General features: G+C 42.1%; 1 protein-coding gene across 3 annotated transcripts in view; it reads right to left on the reverse strand.

Annotated features, from left to right (window-relative positions):
* PRICKLE2 (prickle planar cell polarity protein 2) overlaps nt 1-20,810 on the reverse strand; it is a 287,974-nt gene that overhangs the window by 136,353 nt on the left and 130,811 nt on the right. The window contains exon 1 of one of the 3 annotated variants that reach the window (XM_017666482.3): nt 2,916-3,230. The exons of the other annotated variants lie outside the window; for them this stretch is intronic. The gene's annotated coding sequence lies outside the window, so the exon portion shown is untranslated. Of the gene's footprint in view, nt 1-2,915; nt 3,231-20,810 lie in introns of those variants that run through there. 3 annotated transcript variants of the gene reach the window in all.

Here is a 20,810-nt window from a genome sequence, read left to right on the forward strand (position 1 = left end):
AAAATTGTTCATGAGCTTTCCCAGACACTGAGTCCCACAGTACCTGTGTCTGTCTGTTCCCTCTGCCACCCCTACATTTTCCTTCCATTCTTCTGGAAGACATCCAGACACAATCTTTACAAAAACAAGTCTTCCTCTGCTTGTCACACAGAGCAGCAGGATATGAAAAAAAACGTCATCAAAAAAGCTGCCTGGTAATCAAATGCTAAGTATCCTGAAAAAGAATCCCTTACCATTTAGTTTTTGAGAATATATATATATATAAAAAATATATATATAGCAAAGAAACTTTCTGGCACATTTAAACTCTCACTACCATTTCCATGAAGTTGCATTATATTCAATTAGGACTGCCATTCTGTGTTCTGGTAGCTAAAAAAATTTTTTCCCTTGGCTTCCTCTCATTAACTGAGTTTATATTCACCTAGAAGCTCTCCGATTTGATTCTATGGCTCGGAAGTGTTGAACGTGACTGGGTACCTTTCAGAAAAGATGAAAAAGCTAGCTTAGGGAGCAGAGCATCTGTGAGATTTGGGTTTTGAAATTATTAAAAACTGCAGATCTCTGTAAGTACAACTAAACAAAGCGGAATGGTGCGTCCCTTAATTCCTTACAGTCTTTTAATTGCCCATTTCCCACACTGTTGATGCATTTTAGGGTAAACTCAACACAGAACCGCTCTGCAAACAGCTCTGCGCAGACCATAAATGCCGCCACCAAATTGGTGAGTGCTACTTAAGACTCCAGCATCTCTCATTCCTCAAGACATCTGTGTCCCTCAGGGTAACAATCCAGGTTTAGAGGAAATCTTGGGAAAAGGAGCCAAGAACTTTTCCTGCTGAGGCTGTGGGAGGAGGCCAATGGGGAAGTGGGCTCGATAAAACTGTCTCAAAAATAAGTTCCATCTTAAAACACTCACAAAGGGAACCAGAGGGTTATTTCAGTTTCTTAAATGGAAGCACAACCCCCAAAATAAAAAAAGAAAAGGCTTGTTGATAGAGAAGCATGAAAATCTAGGAGAGGGTGAGGATATCACTGCAGAAAGATTGCCTAGTAACAGAGCTTTCTTGTATTACACCCAAAGCTGTGTACCATCTGAGGCTGATTCAGGAAAGTAGTCAAATCTCCTGGTAATTTCCTGCAGACAGGACGTTTAATCATCTCCAAGCCTCTGCCGCAAAAGAAAAAACAAAACAAAACTAAAAACTAAACCAAATGATTCACACTCTTAAAATGAATCTGCCTTCGGAACAAGAACCCTTCCCTGCTCCTGAAAAGCAGCCATGATTTGTTATTCTAACAAAGTGTTCCTTTCCTCCAAACAGAAATAAAAGTAGCTCAAGGAGGGCTTGTAGTGATTTCTGTTCTGCATTTCTTGAAACTTCCATCCAGTCAACAGTTTCTCCTGGCAGGTTCTCAGAAATCTAGGGAAAGCTGGGTAGTCAGTGACTAAGAACACAGGCTCATTTTTATAAGCCTCCCTCCCCCCAACTTTTTGGCCCCATGGGAAGATGTTTTATTGTAGGACGAGCAGAATTACCCTCACATATAAATTCTTCACTGCTCAGCTCACTTGACACCTTTATCTGAATTGCCCAACGGCTGGGAAGATTTGGCAACTGATTTGAAAAGGAAAGGTCCAAGTCCTCCCCAAGTGGTATTTGTTCAGTCTGTACATACAGGACCATGTCCATCCCTCTAATGACTCAACTAGTTGCACAGATAAAAACATCTGTTTGCAGAAAGCCGGGAACCCAAAGTATACAAATGATTCACACCACCTCAGCATCTGCAAATAAAGGCCAGCCCAGCAAAAAGAGGTCCACTAAGAGCCAAAATAATTTAACATAGACAGAAATGGAATTTGGCAATCCACACATCAGACTTTGCTCCAATTTTGGAAGGCATTTCTTCCAGCTGCCTCATCTTAAAAAAAAAAAAAAAAAGAAAAAGGAAGGAAAAGAAAAAGAAAGAAAAAAACCTTTGAGCCCTCTGCATTCGGCTTTGAGCTTCTTGCTTAGGTACACACACTACACACACGTGAGCAGACTGGGGAAGGAGAGGGGGCAGCTGAAACTGCATCTTATAAATGAACTTTACCCACCATCCTTATTGATTATCGTAGTTTTATAACTCGGTAGCTCACAGCTGCCCAGGCACCTCAGCCCTGCGTGATTCCACTCCTCACCAAGTCCTGATGCCCCCAGCGGCCGAGAGGGCACATTTGGAAGCTGGGGAGAGCAGGATTCCAATGAAATACCTGGAACAGCTCTCTCCACCCCTAGCCTCCCTGGGTGAGCTGGGAATGCCAGGAGAGGGGGGCCTCTTCCCCACCTCCAATTCAGGAAGAATAGACGAACACATCCAGAGTTGCTTCATTACACATCCACCAAAGAGAAAAGGAATGGATTTTAAAAGTTCTAAGAAGACAGGCAACAAAAAAGTGTAGAGGGAAGGACATGATTTATGAAAGTAAATCTTCCTGGAAACAATAAAAATATTATTTGATATGGTAAGGGAAATAAGTAGGTCATGAGCAACAAATACATGTTAAGTATTTGAGGAAAAAGAATTGTGAGAGAATAAAGACTGTTTTAAAAGCAAGTTCAGCAAAGTTTAAATGTTTCCCCTGAAGAAGTCCTGATACAGTAACAGCATTACCCCTGCCTCCTGATACCATTATTACAGTTACTGGTTAATGAAGTGTTTGCAAAAGCTGGCAGACGGATCGAAATGATTCCTGGGTCCCTTCCCCATTGATCATGACCTCCTCAGAGCCTGTGCGGCAAGGCGCATCTCTCCCAGAGGTTAGTTTCCCAGGTCAAGGCCCCCTTTCCCTGGGAGGGTCATGAAATCCAGGCGCGGAGGCGCCCTGGCGTCCTCTCCGTGCGCCCGGGCCACTGGGGGCCACTTACCCAGCTCAGCCTTGCATTGCTCGCCGCTGTGGCGCCTCCGCGGATCGGGGACCTGGGGATGTGGGGAGGGAGAGAAGGAGCCGCAGACCCAGGGGCAGGGCGGGCGGCTCGGCTAAGAAGCCCTGCAGGGTGTCGGCCGCCAACTGCCCAGAGCCAGTGGGGGCTCTGCAGGGGCTCCACACAAGGGGGGTGACATTCCCGGGGCGGTGGCAGCCGCTCTCCACGCACAGTTCCGGATCCAGGAAAATCGCTCAGGTCCTGGGGAAAGAAGCTCGGAGCTCTCCAGGCTGCCTCCCTGCTGCTTAAAGGGACGCCTCTCCACCTCCCACTCTGCTTATTGGTGAAAATTCCGAGCCACAGGCCAATCCTAGGCCTGTTCCCAAATTGAGATTTCAATCTAGGGAGCTACTGCTTTAAAATTAGAAAGGGTTGATAGGGGGTTTCAGCCACCTTTCCCAAGCAGAAGGACACAAGCTCCCCGGCCCTTGAAAGAAGAGCTCCTGAGAGCTGGCAGTGGCTGGAAGAGCAAGATTACACTGTACATTGTACTGGAGGAAGGCTGAGCATGCTGGACCCTTGGCCTTCACCCTCGACGTCACCACCCTCCCTGCCCCCAAACTCACCCATCCTTCAAGGCTCATCAAATTCATCACAGATGCCAGAGACCCTCTCTTCCTGGGAAGAGCCCCCTACCTCTGTGCATCTAAAGCCTCCACATTATTTCCCCTCCCAGACACTCAGCACACTTCCACTTTTTAAATTTAATTTGTGTCTCCTTTTATAATGCAAGCTCCACCGAAGCAGGAATTTTTTTCACCAATAATCACACTCCCTGCCTGGAACACTGTGAGCTCTCAGTAAATATTTGTCGAGTGAATGAATGAATGAAAAAACAAATGAATGAACAATGAAATGTGTCCTATGGTGGCTGTGACAATACAAATGTTAATTAAGAAGGGGTATCCAGGAGACCAGGCACTGATTTCAGACCAGATCTGGTTCAAACATATCCTCCATCTTCTACTTCTTATGTAAATAACCCGTGCCTCAGTGTCCCTGGCTCTAAAGCATGATCGAGCAACCTCCCATCTCACAGGGCTCTTGCAAAGACTGCATTTACTCATGCCTGGACTAGAGGAGGTACTCTGTCAATATGTTTACACTACTGAATAGTCAATAGCTAGTGTTATTAATGAACTTAAAATACATTTGCTGGAGGTTGAGACTGGTTTGACCGCTGATTTGGCTTCTTGGTGAGTACGCAGTCTTCATGAAACAGGTATGAATTAAGTGCCGATTAAGTGCCAGGCCCCATGCAAGGTGCTAGGGTGATCAGTGAAAGGTAAAGTCCTTGAACACAGGAACTCAGAGTGGGTGGGGTGTGTATTAGCCAAGGTTTTCCAGAGAAACAGAACCAATAGGATGTGTGTGTGTGTGTATAAATATATACTATTTATATATGTATGTGTGTATATGTATGTGTGTGCACATATGCCTACATATATGTTATATATGTATATGTGTACACAGACACATATACATGGAGATTTCTTTATTATAGCAATTGGCTCACATAGTTATGGAGGCTGAGAAGTCCCATAATCCACAGTCTGCAACCTGTAGAATCGAAAAAGCCAGTGGTGTGATCCAGTCTGAGTGTGACGGCCTGATAATAGGGGGGCCAATGGTTTACCATCTGGTCTGAGTGTGACAGCCTAAGAATGAGGAGCAGTGATGTCTGGGACAAGGGAAGATGGCTATTTCAGCTCAAGTAGAGAGAAAGAAAACTGACCCTTCCTCCACCTTTCTGGCCTATTCAGGCCACAAGGGATTGGCTGACGGCCACCTGCATCGGTGAAGGCCGTATCTACGGAGTCTACTGGCTCAAATGCTAATCTCTTCTGGAAACCCATTCGCAGACACTCCCCAAAATAATAATTTGCCAGGTAGGTGGGTGTCCCTTAGCCTACTCAAGCTGACACATAAAATAACCATCATAGGGTCGGGGAGAGGAAGGAAAAATAAGACAAACCAAGAAAAGTATGTGTAATGGTACACAAGCAAAGACATATGTTCAGGAAATGTTGATTGTAGGATAGCTTATACTATCAAAATAATTGAAAAGAATTATCTGATAATCAGTAGACATTGTTAAATTATAATACATCCAACTGATGGACTACTATACATTCATGAGAAGAGAGGCAGAGCTACTGCACTAGTGCGCAATGGACTCCAAACGATATTGCTAAGTACAGTGTAGAAAGTAAAATATATCCCCACTTGTGTAAGGAAATGTTCACGTGTTGTGTAGACAAATGTACGTTGTATGTGCATAAAATGCTTCTAGAATGATACCTAAGAGAATGGCAAAAGTTATATCTAGCATGATGATGTGAGAACTAGGCAAGTCTAACATGGGAACGAGACTAATATTTCATTATACATCCTTATACATTATTCAAATATTTTGCCATGGGCTTGTAATAAGCACCTAGGTCTGGCAAGATGGCAAATGATGACAGTGTGAAAATTCCAACCCTTCAAACACCTAGAAACCCTAGGTAAAATAAAACAAAAATTCTTTTTAAGGGCTTAACTGACTCACAATAAAAACAGGAAAACGCCCAAGTGGTAGAAACAAAGCGGTCACTGAAAACAAGGGTGGCCCACTCAGGCTGCGGCCGTGAGGCAGAGGGGAAGACGGCTGCGGCAGAGGAAAGGCTTGTGCTGGTTCCCCAGGGACTGGAGCTTTAACACCCACGCAGGGGAGAAGAGAAGGCCTTGGGACAAGGAGAAGCAGGACGTTGTGATGAGACCCCTGCAGAAGGCCAGCAATACTCACCGAGGGCTGTCCCCTCAAAGAACAAATAGGTTCGAAAAACTGTCCGCCAGCCCAGTGACACTTATCTGTCTCAACCTAGGTTCTGAGTAGGAGGGAAAAGTTTAAGCTGAGAAAGGCTAGGCCTGTGCCTTTCCTGAGAGTGGAGTACAAACAACAAAAGTCAGTCAGGAATCTCTACCTGAAAAATTAATATAAAGATTGGTCCTGTCTGTGATAAATGCCCAGTATGCCTCACAGAAGCAAATGAAGAATTGCCCTGGAGAGCGAGTGCCACAACCCAGGCTACTGCGGTCCCTGCAAAGCGTGAGCTTTCAATAGTGTGTTACCCCAAACCCAAGAGACCGACAAGTTGCTAGAATACAAATACAAGGACTAGGGGCTCAAGACTTAGACACCATGAGACAACATTCTGTAGAAGAACATGAAATAAAGTTTAAAAGTATTAACAACATTAAAGCTAGAACTGAGGCCCTAAAAAAGAACACAACACAATGTCTTATCTCTCCCCATAGATTCATTAAAATTAAAGACTCTATGGATAGGACATTAGATACTGCTGAAGAGAGAACTATAGATCTCAGAACATTATAAAATATGAAACATGAAGGATGGAAAGGTGAAAAATATTGGAGAAGAGATATGGAGGACAGAATGAGAAGGCCCAACATACGTCTATTAAGAATCCCAGGGAGAGAGAATAGAGAAATTAAGGAATGGGATAATGGCTGAGGATTTTCTAGAATTTATGAAACTCATGAGTCCCCAGATTCAAGAAGCAGGATAAACAGAAGAACATCTGCATATATTAATTATTCATAAAAGTACAGTTAATAAAAAAACTGAAGCCAGGTTAAATGAAACAGTTCAATAATGCAACGGCAGAGGTGAGCAGAAGGCACCTAGCAGTACAGAAGAGATGCAACTCTGCCATTCCATATTTAGAGCTGGACTCCTTTCCCTGAATCTTTTATCCCTAAATATAATGAATTCTGAACTACAGTAGATCTTAAAGGCCTAGCTATACATCATATATGGTGCCCATGTACCAAGGTGAAGTGGCAGAGATTTCCTGGGATGTATCAATTCAGCCATCAAACAGAAGAGGGGCAAAAAAAAGGCCTTTGTCCTCTGGTGGTGGAGGCAGCATCTAAAATCCATCATAGTTTGGGAGTGTGATAGCGAATACAAACTGTAGTAGAAACACAGAGAAAGAACATCTCAACCAGCCCTGTAGGAAGAAGACATGCCTCAGGGAAGGCTTCCAGGAGGAAGTAACATCGTAACTGAGAGAGCTGGTATCGTTAGGGGAAAAGGCATTAGAATTAGGCCTGGCATTAAATCCCAGTGTGGCCACTTACTGTCTTGTGAATTTGGACAGGTTATGTGATTTCTCCAAGCTTCATTTATCTCATACTTGAAATGGACTTCTTACCACTGGTCTTGGGTTTGTTTTGAAATTTATGGATAATATATATATAAAGCATTTAGCAGAATGCCTCGCCTGTACCTCATTTTTATTAAATGGGTACCTAGTATTGTAAGATGAAATCAAGTGCTGGGTGGAAAAAAATCCCTTCTGTTTTAAGGGATGATTTTCTTGTAAAAGTTAAAGAGACAAAGGTCTCTATTTTCATGAAATTAGAGGACTACGAAACACCTTCTGAGTATTACCCTCAAAAAGGCACACTGTCATGCTATCAAAATATAAAGCATCTGGCTATCAAAATATAAAGCATCATCAGATCTGGTCCTTTCCATAAGGAACTTAAAATATACTTTCCAAAAAGTAACCGATGAAGGCTGCATATGTTGTGTCAAATAGGTGATCCTCCCCAGGCTTAAATCCTGAAACTGACAGAAGTCCTAGCTAGATCATTACACCTTCAAGTTCCCAGCCCCAAATCAAGTTGAAAGAATTCAGAGTCCAGCATGGGAAGAAGTAAATGGACCTCCACCGTATTATTCAGTAAGTTTGTGAACAACTGGGATGATGGATGGAGAGGAAACTTGTAATGTCCAACCAATGATGCCAAGTTGCTGGGCTCTGGCAAGGCTTGGCAGATGAGAACTCAAAGCTGTCTAGTCTGTGGGAATGGCCCAGATGAACGTAGATGAAATTCAATAATGGTAAGGGCTGTGCCTGCCCTTTGGAGGAAGCACTGATCTGTGTAGTCTTAGAGAAAGAACTGGCCAAAGACGTGCTTTCCATTCATTCCTTCCTGTACCACAGAGCAAACATTTATCTGACGTATACTATGAGAAAGTGTTTGCCTTATAGGCTTGGTATACAATTCCTGTCTTCAAGGAGCATAAAAGCAATGTTCTGAAACCTTTTCCCCTGAAGCTGCCCATGCCCTCCAACATTCTTCCTTCTACCAAGCAATGACAATGGTGACCTAACCTTTAGGGCTTAAAGAACATCATTTTTCAGAGTAGCAAACATATTTCATCTCTTGAGCTAACACTGATTGCTTAGCAGTGACTTCTTGGAGTGCTGACTTGACAAGAAGTCTGAGGCTACATTTAGCAGGAAGGCATGCTGTGATTGATTAGTGATGTCTGTCATGTGGATGGAGAATGAGTGACAGCACTAGTGCTATGAATTTGACATCTCCCATCTAGTCCAACCCCCTCATTCCACAGATGAGAACATAGATTCTTCCTGTGGCATTATAAATTCAGCAACACTAGCAGGGGCAACCAAGGAGAACCTCCATATCTGAAATGTTGCTGAGAGAGAAGAAAAACGTCTATAGCTTAGACTATTTCTGATGAGCTTTAAGATATGCACTCAAATCCTTTAGCAGCCTTTATATTCTGCAGCAAACTGACTAAATGGAGAAAGCTACCAACTCTGATCTCCTGGTTAGTTACAAAGTACATGCCTCCCCCAACTCTCAAACACATACAAGAATAAATTAAATATATATCATTTCAGTATGCTTGAGGGTTTAAAATGCACTGGGGAACTGAAATGTCTATAAAGTAAATATATTCCAGAAACACAATGAATAAATACAAAGAATAGCAATTAACATGTTACTGAAGAAAGGACAAAGATTGCTTTTATCATTTTATTCTATTAAATGGTATAGATACCATCAGCCAAAGAAAGGAAAAGAAAAGCCCTTATTTATTTTCATACAGACACCTTATATCCCGGGGACTCTGTAACACTAACTAAGGAGATGGGGTCTCTCCCCACTAAGCATTTCCACGCCTAGTCTATCAACACCCACAGGCATGGCCTGGCGCAGTCACAGAGAGCTCCGGCGAGTTCCCTGCAAAGGGCGGGATCATATGAACGGACAACAGATAAGCAGGAAGCCCAAACCCAGCCTGATTCAGAGACAAACAACAAACTGTAGCATTTGATTAATATGCTAGCTCTTCTGTCATGCCAACTGCAAAGTGAATTTTATGGAAAACCAACTCCTTGAGAAATAGTTCTAATTAATTCAGTTAGATAAACTCCCATTAAATATTAGGGGGAGGGGATGGAGGGTGGAAGAGAGAGAATATGAGGATGAGAAGGACAAGGAGGGCCAGTAGGAGGGATGGAAAAGGAGAAATGAGAGAACATGAATAGGCTATTCTGGAGACCACTGGGTTTACTTTGGGGGCCCACAAAGTGCATTCTGACTTAAGAAGACAGGAAGCCTATTTATACTTCAATCAAATATAACTGTTAGAAAAATTAGATCACCCCGTGCAAAAGACTCTTTAGCACATAAATTAGACTAGTTTTCCCCCCAAGACTCACTCACTTGCATACAGCCTTCAGGATTTCTACCAAATCTGCTTTTACTAAGTACCATGTTCATGATCTGTCTCACTGAATGAACCTTATCTTATAATTTGGAATGAGTAAACAAATTGTAGTGCATCCACACAATGGAAAACTACTCAGCAATTAAAAGGATCAAATGTATGGAAGAGAGAATGAACCTCAAAGCACTATGCTAAGAAAAAGCCAGACTGAAAAGGGTATATACTATATGATTCCATTACGCAACATTCCAGACAAGACACAGTCATAGCAACACAAAGCAGAACACTAGTTGCTAAGAGCTGGAGATGGGAGGTAGGATTCAGTAGCACGAGAAGATTCTGGTAGGAGCTACACCTGCTCTGTACTCTGATGGGGGAGTGGTTACACGGCTGTGCATTTGTAAAAGTCCATGAAATTGTAAAGAGTGCATTTTACCATAAGCAAATATAAAAAGTGAAGAACAAAAATGGCCCAAAACACAAAACTTGAACCATTCCTTGTGCCACTTTGGTTTGAATTAATTCTGTATTAAATATTTCCCTGGAGTTTTAGTGGTTTTTGTACATATGTCTAATGAACTACTTAAAAAATAGTTACTTAGGAAGTGTGGTCTGCCAAAGGCTATAAGCCTGAAGTTGCTCTTTCTTTATTGAGGGAGATAATTGAGTTTTAGAGAAGTGGCGACTCTGGCCCCAAATGAGATCTCCTCCCTTGATCTACTTACAAGAATCAGAAGATTGAAAAGAGAGTTAAGAAAGAAAAATTAGGTACAACCCAGTGTTGATGAATGGACTCGGTACCACCCAAAACCATCTCACATTTTGGCAAACAGTAGACTCAAACCGAAAGCTCCAGGAGGGGAGGGAGTGTGTCTGTTCTTCACAGCATCCTTAGCACCCAGCAGAGCAGGCACTTAATAAATATTCATAAAACAGATCAAATAAGCCTTACTACTGTATCTCGTACACCAGCCCTCCAGCAAAGAAGCCTCCTAAAGCAGCTCAGATCATCACTGCACAGCTGGCTCCCGGATCAAGGTCTTCCTCACGGTAAGCTGGCAGCTAGCGCTCCACCAACATGAATCACAGAGATGGCCCGGCCAAATCTTCCACTCAGCATCCTTCAGAACCCTGAACCTGGTCTTACATCGACTGTGTTTGTTAACTATTCCTCATGGGCCAGGGTTGCAAACACCTTTTACATCCCAGCACTGAAAATGTGACACCCCAGTTAAGTTAGAACAAGAAATTACTATCAGTGCTCCCAGGTGAGTTATGGTCAAGCAAGAAAACATCCCTGCTGTCTGGAGAAACACATTTAGGTAAACAACGCTAAGACAACATCTGACATTTGTTATGAAATACTTAGGAAGGAAAAGAAGGAAGGAGAGAGGCTCGCCATAAGGAAAAAGTGACAGATGAAGCAAACAGCAAAATTCTGATACTGTTAACTCTATTATATAGGGACTCATTGTACTATTCTTCCCACTTTTGAGCATGTTTTAAAAAGTTCTTAATAATGATTTGACCCAGGTGGAGTCAAGTGGGTTTATGTTCCTTGTTTCTGACTTAGTGATTCTGAGCTCAGATTAATTTGATTCACACCAAGCTGTTGATCAAACGTTGCTTAAATTTAGGTGGTTGTTCTTTTTCCTTCACACATCTTTCACTGGACTCCCATCTACTCTACTCTACACCTGAGTAGTTAGGTTTCTGGCTCCAAGTGCAGGCAGTTTCATCTTTAAATTTTTTTTTTTTAATTCAGCCCATCATCTCTGTACAGAAATTTGGGATCCTTTATCTGCTTCCTAATGCCACGTATGATCAAGTACATTAGTTTCCAAATGCCAGATTAAATTGTCTATGTAAGGACCACCTGGGATTTTGTCAATTCCTCAGATGCCTGGGTCCCAGGCCTGGAAATTCAAATTCATTGTGTTTGGAACAGGGCCCAGAACTTGTATTTTGAAAACTTTCTTAAAACCAAAATAATATCATTATTTCTCCATTATATCATCAAGGTTTTAAAACACTGATGAATGCAACCAAACTTAAAACTGAATGACTATTTCTCAATTACATTTGGGGGAGGGAGGGATAGAATATTTATATTATCTCAGTTTACTACTCCTAAATTGGAAAGGCAAACTTTCCAGTTTGTGGGGGTAATGGATTCTTCTCAAGCTCTTAATAGCATTTCTAAAAGAGAGAGTTTGTATGGACAGGAGATGTAGGTATTGTAACATTTGTCTTGCTGGTTGTGGGAACAATTTCTGGTCCTATATTCTCAGGCATATTACTTGGGAGGAATATGCCACATCCAGGCATGCTGACCTACATCCACCGGTTTTCTTAGGGAGTTCATTAACGTAGCATTTGGAAAACAGGGAAGCTTTAAGCAAATAAATGCCCCTCCCAATTTCCTTCTACTCTGCCTCTATGTGACTTTCCTTGAATCCTTTCAACAGCTCTTTGAAGCAGGGACTATGATGATCTCCATCTTTCAGAGGAGGAAACTGAGGCACAGAAAAGTTAAGTGAACTGTCTCTAGTAACACAGCTTGTAAACAGCCGGGATGGATTCAAACCCAGACAGTCCTGCCTCCAGATTCCTGAGATGAATTTTCTTGCGTGTACTAATCACTCTGGTCAGTATGTACAACAGCTCCTGGATCCTAGTCATGAGACATTCAGAAAAAAGGCAGAGAAGAAACTAAGAACTGAGCATAATTTAATTCTATGAACCGTTTATATGCTCAGCATTTGTCCATGCACTTACTATCTAGTATGTTCAAAGCATACAGTAATAAGCTCTGGGGACATAAGAGAGAACACATTTCACACTCAAGAGGAACTCACACTATAAACAGCCCTGAGTGACGTAGCCCAGGTATGAACAAGTGCTGTGGAGTGAGTGACTTGGACCAGCACAAGAAACTGATGTTAGGGGCAGGCCTTGGAGAGTGAGTAGGAATCCTTGAGGTCGAAAAGGGGAGAAGCACAATCAGGCATATGCAACAGTTTGAGCAAAATTACAGAAGTTTGAAAGAGACCCAGGAGAAGCAGGAAAGAGACATTTCATAGAGCTAATTATCCCTGACATTACTGACACTGGGGGCCAGATTCTGTGTTGTGAGGGCTGTCCTGTGAGCAGTATCCCTGGCCTCTACACCCTTAGATGCCAGCAGCATCTCCTCTAGTGAGGACAGCCAAAAATATCTCTAGATACTGCCTAAGGCCCTGAGCTGCAGAATCACCCCCATTGAGAACCTGAACCGATGGGCAGGCTTGCATGCACGTGTGCAAGAAGAGGAGGGTGAGAAAGGAGAATCTGCCAACCACTGAAAGAAGCCTGGCGGGACAGTCTGGGCTTGGACCAGGAAATAAACCAGTCAGCCAGGCCCCCAAATCCTAAACCACCATCTGGCCACTCTGAAGCTCATTTCTTTTAAATGGTCTATACCCAATTCCAGGCTGTGCATAAAGGCCACATTAGAAGCCCTTATTTTGGTCATTATTTTCATTACCAGTTTGGACATTTAATGCCTTCTATCAAACCATGTGGTTGGCAGAATTCTGAGAAGGCCCTCCAAATTCCCGGCCTGGGGGTTACACACACCTTCTCCCAGTTTTCCAAACAAACACTAATCTCTGTGTTGCAGTGAAGGGAATTTGCAGCTGTAATTGGGGTCCCGAATCAGTTGACCTTAAGATAAGGAGATTATCCTCAGGGAGTCTGACCTAATCCCGTGAGCCTGCAATAGAGACTGGAATCTTCATGGAGACACAGGTTCAAAGGGTGAGGGGCATTTTATGTGAGGGAGAGTCTCATCACTGGTCTGAAGATGGAAAGGGCCCCGTGGCAAACACCCAAAGGTAATGGCTGAGCGTGGCCCCTGGCTGATGCTGCCAGGAGACAGGGGCCCTAGCACAAACAGTTCCACCCCACAAGGAACCAGATTCAGCCAACAATGTGAATGAGCTCAGAAGATGAGCACATGAGAATGCAGATGGCAGTGCCTTGATTTTAGCTTTTTGAGGACCTGAGCAGAGAAGCCAGCCACATCACATGTGAACTTCTGACCCACTGAACTGTGAGATAATAAATAGGTATTGTTTGAAGCTGCTAAATTAGTGGTAACTGGTTGCACAGCAGCAGAAAGCTAATAAACCCAGGTTCCCAGAATCCTCCACGGTCCATCAGAAACCCTTCCTTCTCCATGAAGATTCTCCCCACTGTGCACAGAGGGCAAGCCAGGCCACTTCACGTTTCCCCCAATCACCCCACTCTCTCTCGTGCTGATCTCATTGCTCAAAACACTTTTTGTGACATCTCATGTCGATAAACCACTGTCCTGTCTATGACTGAGTGTTTCCAGAATGGTGGCGTGCTTACTGCTTGCTCCTCTCTCCCTTCCACCCTGCAAGAATTGGGGTCATCTGTTCAAGGATCTTTTGAATTTCTCACAGTGCCTATAATGGAGTGAAGCCTGCTATAGACTCTGAGTCAATCATTACTGACTGCTGGCCATGGGTTCCACCTGACCCCACCACGTAGGGGAGCAGAGGCCTTGCATAGTGCTGCCAAAGTGCCCAACACCATTGAACTGACACGGAGCAACACTGAAAGGAGCTCTTTCTACTTCAGTCATCACCTGCATGAGCTTATTCTCAGGGGTAAGCATGGCTTGGGTCGTGGGGACTTCTCCTGGATCACTTAATTCTCAGGATCAAGTGACTTGACAGTTACTGTGAACTCCAGCCAGAAAGTCTTAACGTTCTCTGCATTTTAGACTCTCTCACTGCTCCTCCCTCTAGATGAAAAGCTTGAGGAATCCCACTACTGGGCTTGAAGCGTATGTAGTCTCCTTCTTAGAAGCCCCAAGTTGGGAGGTTTCCAAAAGGAAGCCTTTTATTAGCATGATGCATGGAATATTCTACCCTCCTCTGGAAGGGCAACAAAAGAATTTAAAGAATTCCCCTTCCTCTAGAAAAAATGATCAGCACAAATGGAAGAGTACATAGAAACTATTAAGCAAGTTAAATCTGAAGGCATCACATATTCCTACTGACCTGACCGCTCTTCACTGATCTAAATTCAAAAAAACTGAATATTAAAAACAAAAATCTATTTGTAGTATAAAGTTTTCTTTCACCTGCAGTTTTTTCCCATGATGGATTCTATAATTAGAGCTCCTGGGACCTGAATTTACCAGCCAGCCTATGCATAGTTTTCTTTCATTTCTGTAATTATCAGCAGGTCAATTAATATGACTCTGATAATTGCAATGCCTGGGGTTGCTATGTCTCAAAATTGCCTGTGCCAAAGAACAAATAATTATGGACAAAACTGAGAGCCTGAACCTATAAACTATGGAGTCCCAACTTTCCTGGGTGACATAAAAATTATCAGCCTGTAAAAAGTCAACCTCCACTCTGACTTCATTCAATTCCCTAGTGAGTTATGCTAATGAGACCAAACACGGGACCAGAAGTTACCAAGCCAAGTGACAGGGACTGTGGAAGGCAGGATTCCTATATGCCAGGTACATACCGTGAGAGATGGGATGCATGCTTCTGGGAAATTATTACTCACAGTCACAAATTATTTAGATGAGGGTGGGGACTGTCAACTGCGTTACCATCGAAGTGCAACTTCCACAGCAAAGACCACTGAATGATCGCAGCACGCCTTCCAAGTGGGCCTGGAATGCACCTCAGAGTCTTTCTCAACACACCTTTCCTGGGAAGAAAGTTCTTACCAAATGATCCCAACTAGCCCACAAGAGAAAGTCACCGCCTCCTATTGAATTGAATGTACTGATTGTTCCCTCTCTTCACCTGTAGCCTTGCTTGCATTTGGCTATAGGTTTTTCAAGTGCAGGAAAGGAAAAAGAAAGAAAGAATGAAGAAAAAGAACAAAGAAACTAAAGCACTTCACCTACTCAGCTTTATCCTGCCCACGATTTCTAGGAATCCTTAGGTCACTGAGAGATGTTCTTTTTGGGTATTTGGAAGTTCTAAATGTTTTGAAATTTGAGCTTTAGAGCAAAGAAAGGAGCCATCTGCTCAGTTTGCTCTGCGGGCCCCTCCTCCTCAGCTTCCTGAGAGTGGGATCCTGCAAGGTTCTGTCCTGGGCGTGCTTCTATACTCCCTGAAGGTGAGCGGGTAAATCCCCCTTCTCTCCAGACACGTCTGTCACCACCCCATCGGCTAAGTGGTTCATTTGGTTCCAGGCACTGTTCTAAGTGGTGGGGAGCGGTGGTAAACACAGCAGACATCCTTTGTCTGCATGGAGCTTATATTCGATTGAGGTGGAGAAGGACAATTAGCAGATAAAATGGTTAAGTGTTTGGGGGCAAAACAAAGCCGAATGAGGAAAAAGAAGGTTGGGGAAGCCATAAAGGTGCTAGTTTCGCAAGTGCTGAGGATCTGATCTCTCCTGTCCAGCCCAGGAGAGGGCTCTCGTTAGGTTCAGACTCAAGCATCCTAACTTCCTTCCGGGTATGTCCACCTGCAAGTCTCCAGGCCCCAAACTGCCGTGTCCACCTTGCAGACATCATTCTCTTCCAAGTTTTCTTCCTTAGTGGAACCACCTAAGTCAAATACCTGATGTCATCTTTAACTCCTCTCACTCCATCTGTACCCAAACAGCCTCTAAATACCCCTCAAGACTATTCACATCCGTATTTCTGCCACCATGCACTGGTCCAGGCACCATTCCCACTTTTCTGGGGGTGCTGCATCCATCTTACTACCAGAAATCTTGCCTCTCATCCCATCCCATCCCAATCCCATTGTATATTCTGTAGCTGGAATGATTCTGCTACATAATCCCTCTGATCATGTCATTCCCTGACCCAAACTCTTCTATAGTTCCCTAGTGGCCTCAGGTAAAGGAGCCCAACTCACACAACCCTTCAGGAGCTGGCCTTTACTTCCAATGCCAACTTTCTTTATCAAAAAATTGTCCCCTAACTCTAGCTAAACTGATATTTTTAGGTCTTCTGGTTTCTTCTTCTTACTCCTCCTGCTACTTGAAACACAAGTCAGTCCTTTCCCCTATGCAATGCCTACTTACCCTCCAGGTTGCATTTTAGACATCCAAGAAGCCTTCCTCAACCTCAGAAGACTCTCCCAGGTGCCCTGTCGACTGACGAACACAGCAATCAGCATGCTGTCTGGCACATGACAGGCATACCTCAACCTTTCTTGAATAAATGAATAAGTCAACATACAAATCAATTTATGCAATTGTAACCAATTTCTTTTAAGTCTCAAGTATCCTGATTTATGTGTTCTCAGTGACCCAAACCTCCGAGGGAAGGAATTCCCATGCTTGGGGCAAGTCATGTATTCCCTGTGAACCTCAGTGTCCTCATTTATAAAAAGAGAGTAGTAATTCCTACTTTGGCAAGATGTCATGATCAGAAATTGAAATAGTGTATTGAAAGACCTAGCACAAAGCTGGTACAAAATAAGTGGCTCTGCAAATTGTAGCTCTTATTAAAAAAAAAAAAAAATCTGCCTTTAAGTCAGGCAGAGCACAGAAATGCATTCTGAGATGGATGTTGTCATTTTCTGGAGGTCATCACACATAGGGGAAAATGGAGAAAATGAGGAAAAATGTATCTGCTTTACCAAATGCCCTTCTTTCCTTTGAAGATCTCTCTAGCACTTTGGACTTGCTATTCTCTTTTTATTCTGAGTTCATTTAGCTTTAAGCTCACAGCCTTTATTTTAATACACACTGCATTTTAACAAGTAGGTCAAAGCCATTTTATACTTGCAATATGATTACCATAGTAATCGCTGTATTTTATAACCTGCAAAATACTCCCAGGGAGACCAGTAGGGACAGCTACAGTTTGTAACAAAAATAATAATTTCAGCCCTGCAGAATAAGCTCCTCTTAAAAACCCTCTTGTTGCAGGTGTTAAGTTTTGAGACTCCCACAATATTTGGAAATGGCAAATGCTAATGACTAACTGAAGATATACTCAAGAGCTTTATTGAGTATATCTTTACTTTTAGTGGCTTTTTGTTGGAAAGTTAACAATAATAATGATTTAATAATGATAATAGTAAGTAATAGCAGTAGCTAATGCTTATATAGTGCTTGAAGTAGACTGCTGTAAAAACGGTCTGAATAATTTCCCTGCCTTTACTCAGACTCTTGAATAGTTGTCTCCCATACTGGCTAGGAATTTGGTTAAATAACTTGCTTTGAGCAATGTGGTATGAACAACTATGACAAATGCAGAATCTTGAAAAGCAACTGTGCATATGACATATTGTCTCAGCTGCCACCATTCTAAATATTTAAGTGTAGCCATCCAATAGTCTATCCAAGGCCAGCCAAGGTGGCTCAGACCAGAAGAACTGCTCATCCAACCTGAATCATGAGAAATAGTGCATTGCTTTTATCTATGAAATGTTGGGGTGCTTTGCTACACAGCATGAGCTAAGTGATACAGCGTTACATTCCTCAGAGTGCTTTACAAAATAAACCCATTTACTCCCTCCAACAACCTTTTGGAGGCAGTACCTCACAGATGAGAAATTAATTCACGCACATACGGTAATGAGCCCAAGGTCACAGACGTAGTATGTGATGAAGCCAGACTTTGAGCCCAGTTAGTCCCAATGATGCAATACCAATTCTCAACTCTTAATTTGTCTCCTACAGAAGTATTTATTTTATATATTCTGAAAAGCATTGTTTAGTGTGAACAATTATGTCCGTGAGCAATATTGCACAACGATACTGTGCTTTAACAAAATACCACAGGAATACATTTTGTATCCTGAAAGCAGTAGATTAAAAGTACCCCCAGCCATATATGCACCAAATTCTATTTAAAAAATTCTGACTAATACAATGTAACTTTTAGAATTAATTTCAAAAACACAAATAATAAGCTTCAATCAGACAATTTAAATTTTTTAGGTCAGGTACTCCCTCAGTTCTTTATACATTTTAGTTAATTAAATCACAAAAACAATACACATTTTGTAAATACAAAAAAAGGGAATCTCTCCTCTTGCTCTCACCCTCTAACTTCACCTTGCTAGTGTGATTAAACTATTAATAATTTAATGTACACCTGTTTATACTTTTCCTTTAATTATGCAAACATAACTTTAAGTCTTACCAGTTTCTCTTCTTCAAAATTGAAAAAAAAATCAGTTGACTATAAACTGAAGAGCGTATTTTAATAGCCTTGTCATTCAAAGAAATTTTATAAACCTGAGTTCATTATAAACAAATATCTATGGCATTAACTGTGCCACCTTAATTCTCCAAGTGACAATTATTCCTTCTTTTTACATGATCAACAGAAAGATAAGCTTCTATAACACATATACAAAAAGACAATTTGCTGGGTTTTTAGTCTAAAATAGAATCATTATCTGAAAGGCTCTAATACACCTTTCAGAACTAAAGTCAAATTCTCAGAATAACCATGACAGATGGTGGTCCAGGAGTTCTCAAACAAGTCATTAAAATCACATACACACCAAAAAAAGACTCCTCAAAACAGCAAATGCACAAATACAAAAATGAGAGGCCATCCCAGTCCAAGATAAGAAAGCATAGCTGAATGGAATGAATGCTCTTAAAAGGAAAAAGTGTCCGTGTATATGCCAAGTAGGTAAGAACCATGGGAAGTCAGGCTCTACCAAATGATAGACTCAGAGCAAAGCAACTCACCTTGCATAAAACCCAAACACATCTGATTGTGACTAAAAAACATCCAACTTAAAATACATTTTTATTTGGATGAAAAGGTTTTTACCGCAATGACAAGTAATCTTTGCAGAGAATATTTAAAAAGTGAACACTAATAGAGAACAATATCTTTGTATCTGCTTTGCCCCATGTTCCTTTTTCTTCACAATATGCTATTCTAAAGAATGTGTGGGTAAAACATGTGATCAGATCAGAATAGTTAAAATTCACTTCAGACTTCATAAGAGTAACCTACTAAGACTGAGAAAGGGAGCTATTCCTGACCCTTCTATCTGGATAAGATAAACATGAAGGCACTGCTCCATTATTACAACTCAGCACACTCTACATGTTTAAGGGCACGAAGAACCCACTTAATTCAGAATACTTATGGTGAGCACTGTGTGTGTGTGTGTGTGTGTGTGTGTGTGTGTGTATACAAACACACACATATTATATTTATTTATTTATTTAACGCCATAATTAAACAATGAGTCTGTAATTTGGATAGGTAATTAAGGGATGATGATGAGAGGAGCATTAACTTAACACAGGAGCCACTACTGATCTTTTTGCTTTAACTGGTTCATCCATTCAAGACATCCTCGAGCATCTCCTATGTGCCAGATCATGAGACAGGTCCCAGGAATTCAAGGGCAAATAAGATGCACACTGCAATGGAATATATGCTCCAGGAAGAAACGTAAGTATCAAGAAGATTGTACAGCTGCTGAGTTTTCCTCCTGACAAGTCTAATTAGACCCCTCAAATAAGTTATCATGTAATGTTTGATAATTGAGCTAAGATCATAAGATTTCACTGAATTCATTCATTCAATGAACATCCCTATATGCCATGCACTGGGACAAGTGCTGGAAATATAAAGGGAGAACAAGACATGGCCCTTGCCTTCAAGGGGGTCCTCACATCAACAGGCAAACAGGAACAAGAATATGAGATGGAGTCAGAAAGAACACCTCACCTGGTTTCAGGGAGGAGGTTTCCCTAAAGATGTCATATCCAAGTTAATTCCTGAAGGATGAGATTCTCTTGGGGCTTTTAAAATGGGATTCCACTTAATTTCTAGCCAGTGATTCAAAAGCTTTTTCTTGCCTTAAAAGGCAAGTGATGACCTCAATCAGATCCTCAACACAATAGTTCTCCAATTCACCGTGCATCCAAGTCACCTAGGGTCTTGTTCAAATGCAGATTATGCATGACTCAGTAGGTCTGGTGTAGAGCAGAGATTTTGTGCTGCTACCCAGCTCCCAGGAGATACTGGGACTGCTCGTCCAGGGATCACACTTGGAGTAGCCAGGCCCTAGCATAAAAAGACCACTGGCCAACAGATGTATTGTGTTTGGCTCGTGCACTATTCCAAAAAGTCTCCATTAGCTGGCAACTTGTAAAAATTGAGAGATTTTATACAAAAAGCATGACTTTCACCTTCTTTTGAGAAATTTACATCAGACAAAGTAGGCCCTAAATTTCCTCAAGGTGGCAGTCGGCCAGAGGCAGGTAGAGGCCTGTGATCTTCCGTTTTCCAC

The sequence above is a fragment of the Manis javanica genome, chromosome 3 (genome assembly GCF_040802235.1).
Source record: "Manis javanica isolate MJ-LG chromosome 3, MJ_LKY, whole genome shotgun sequence".
In the NCBI taxonomy this organism is placed as follows: domain Eukaryota; kingdom Metazoa; phylum Chordata; class Mammalia; order Pholidota; family Manidae; genus Manis; species Manis javanica.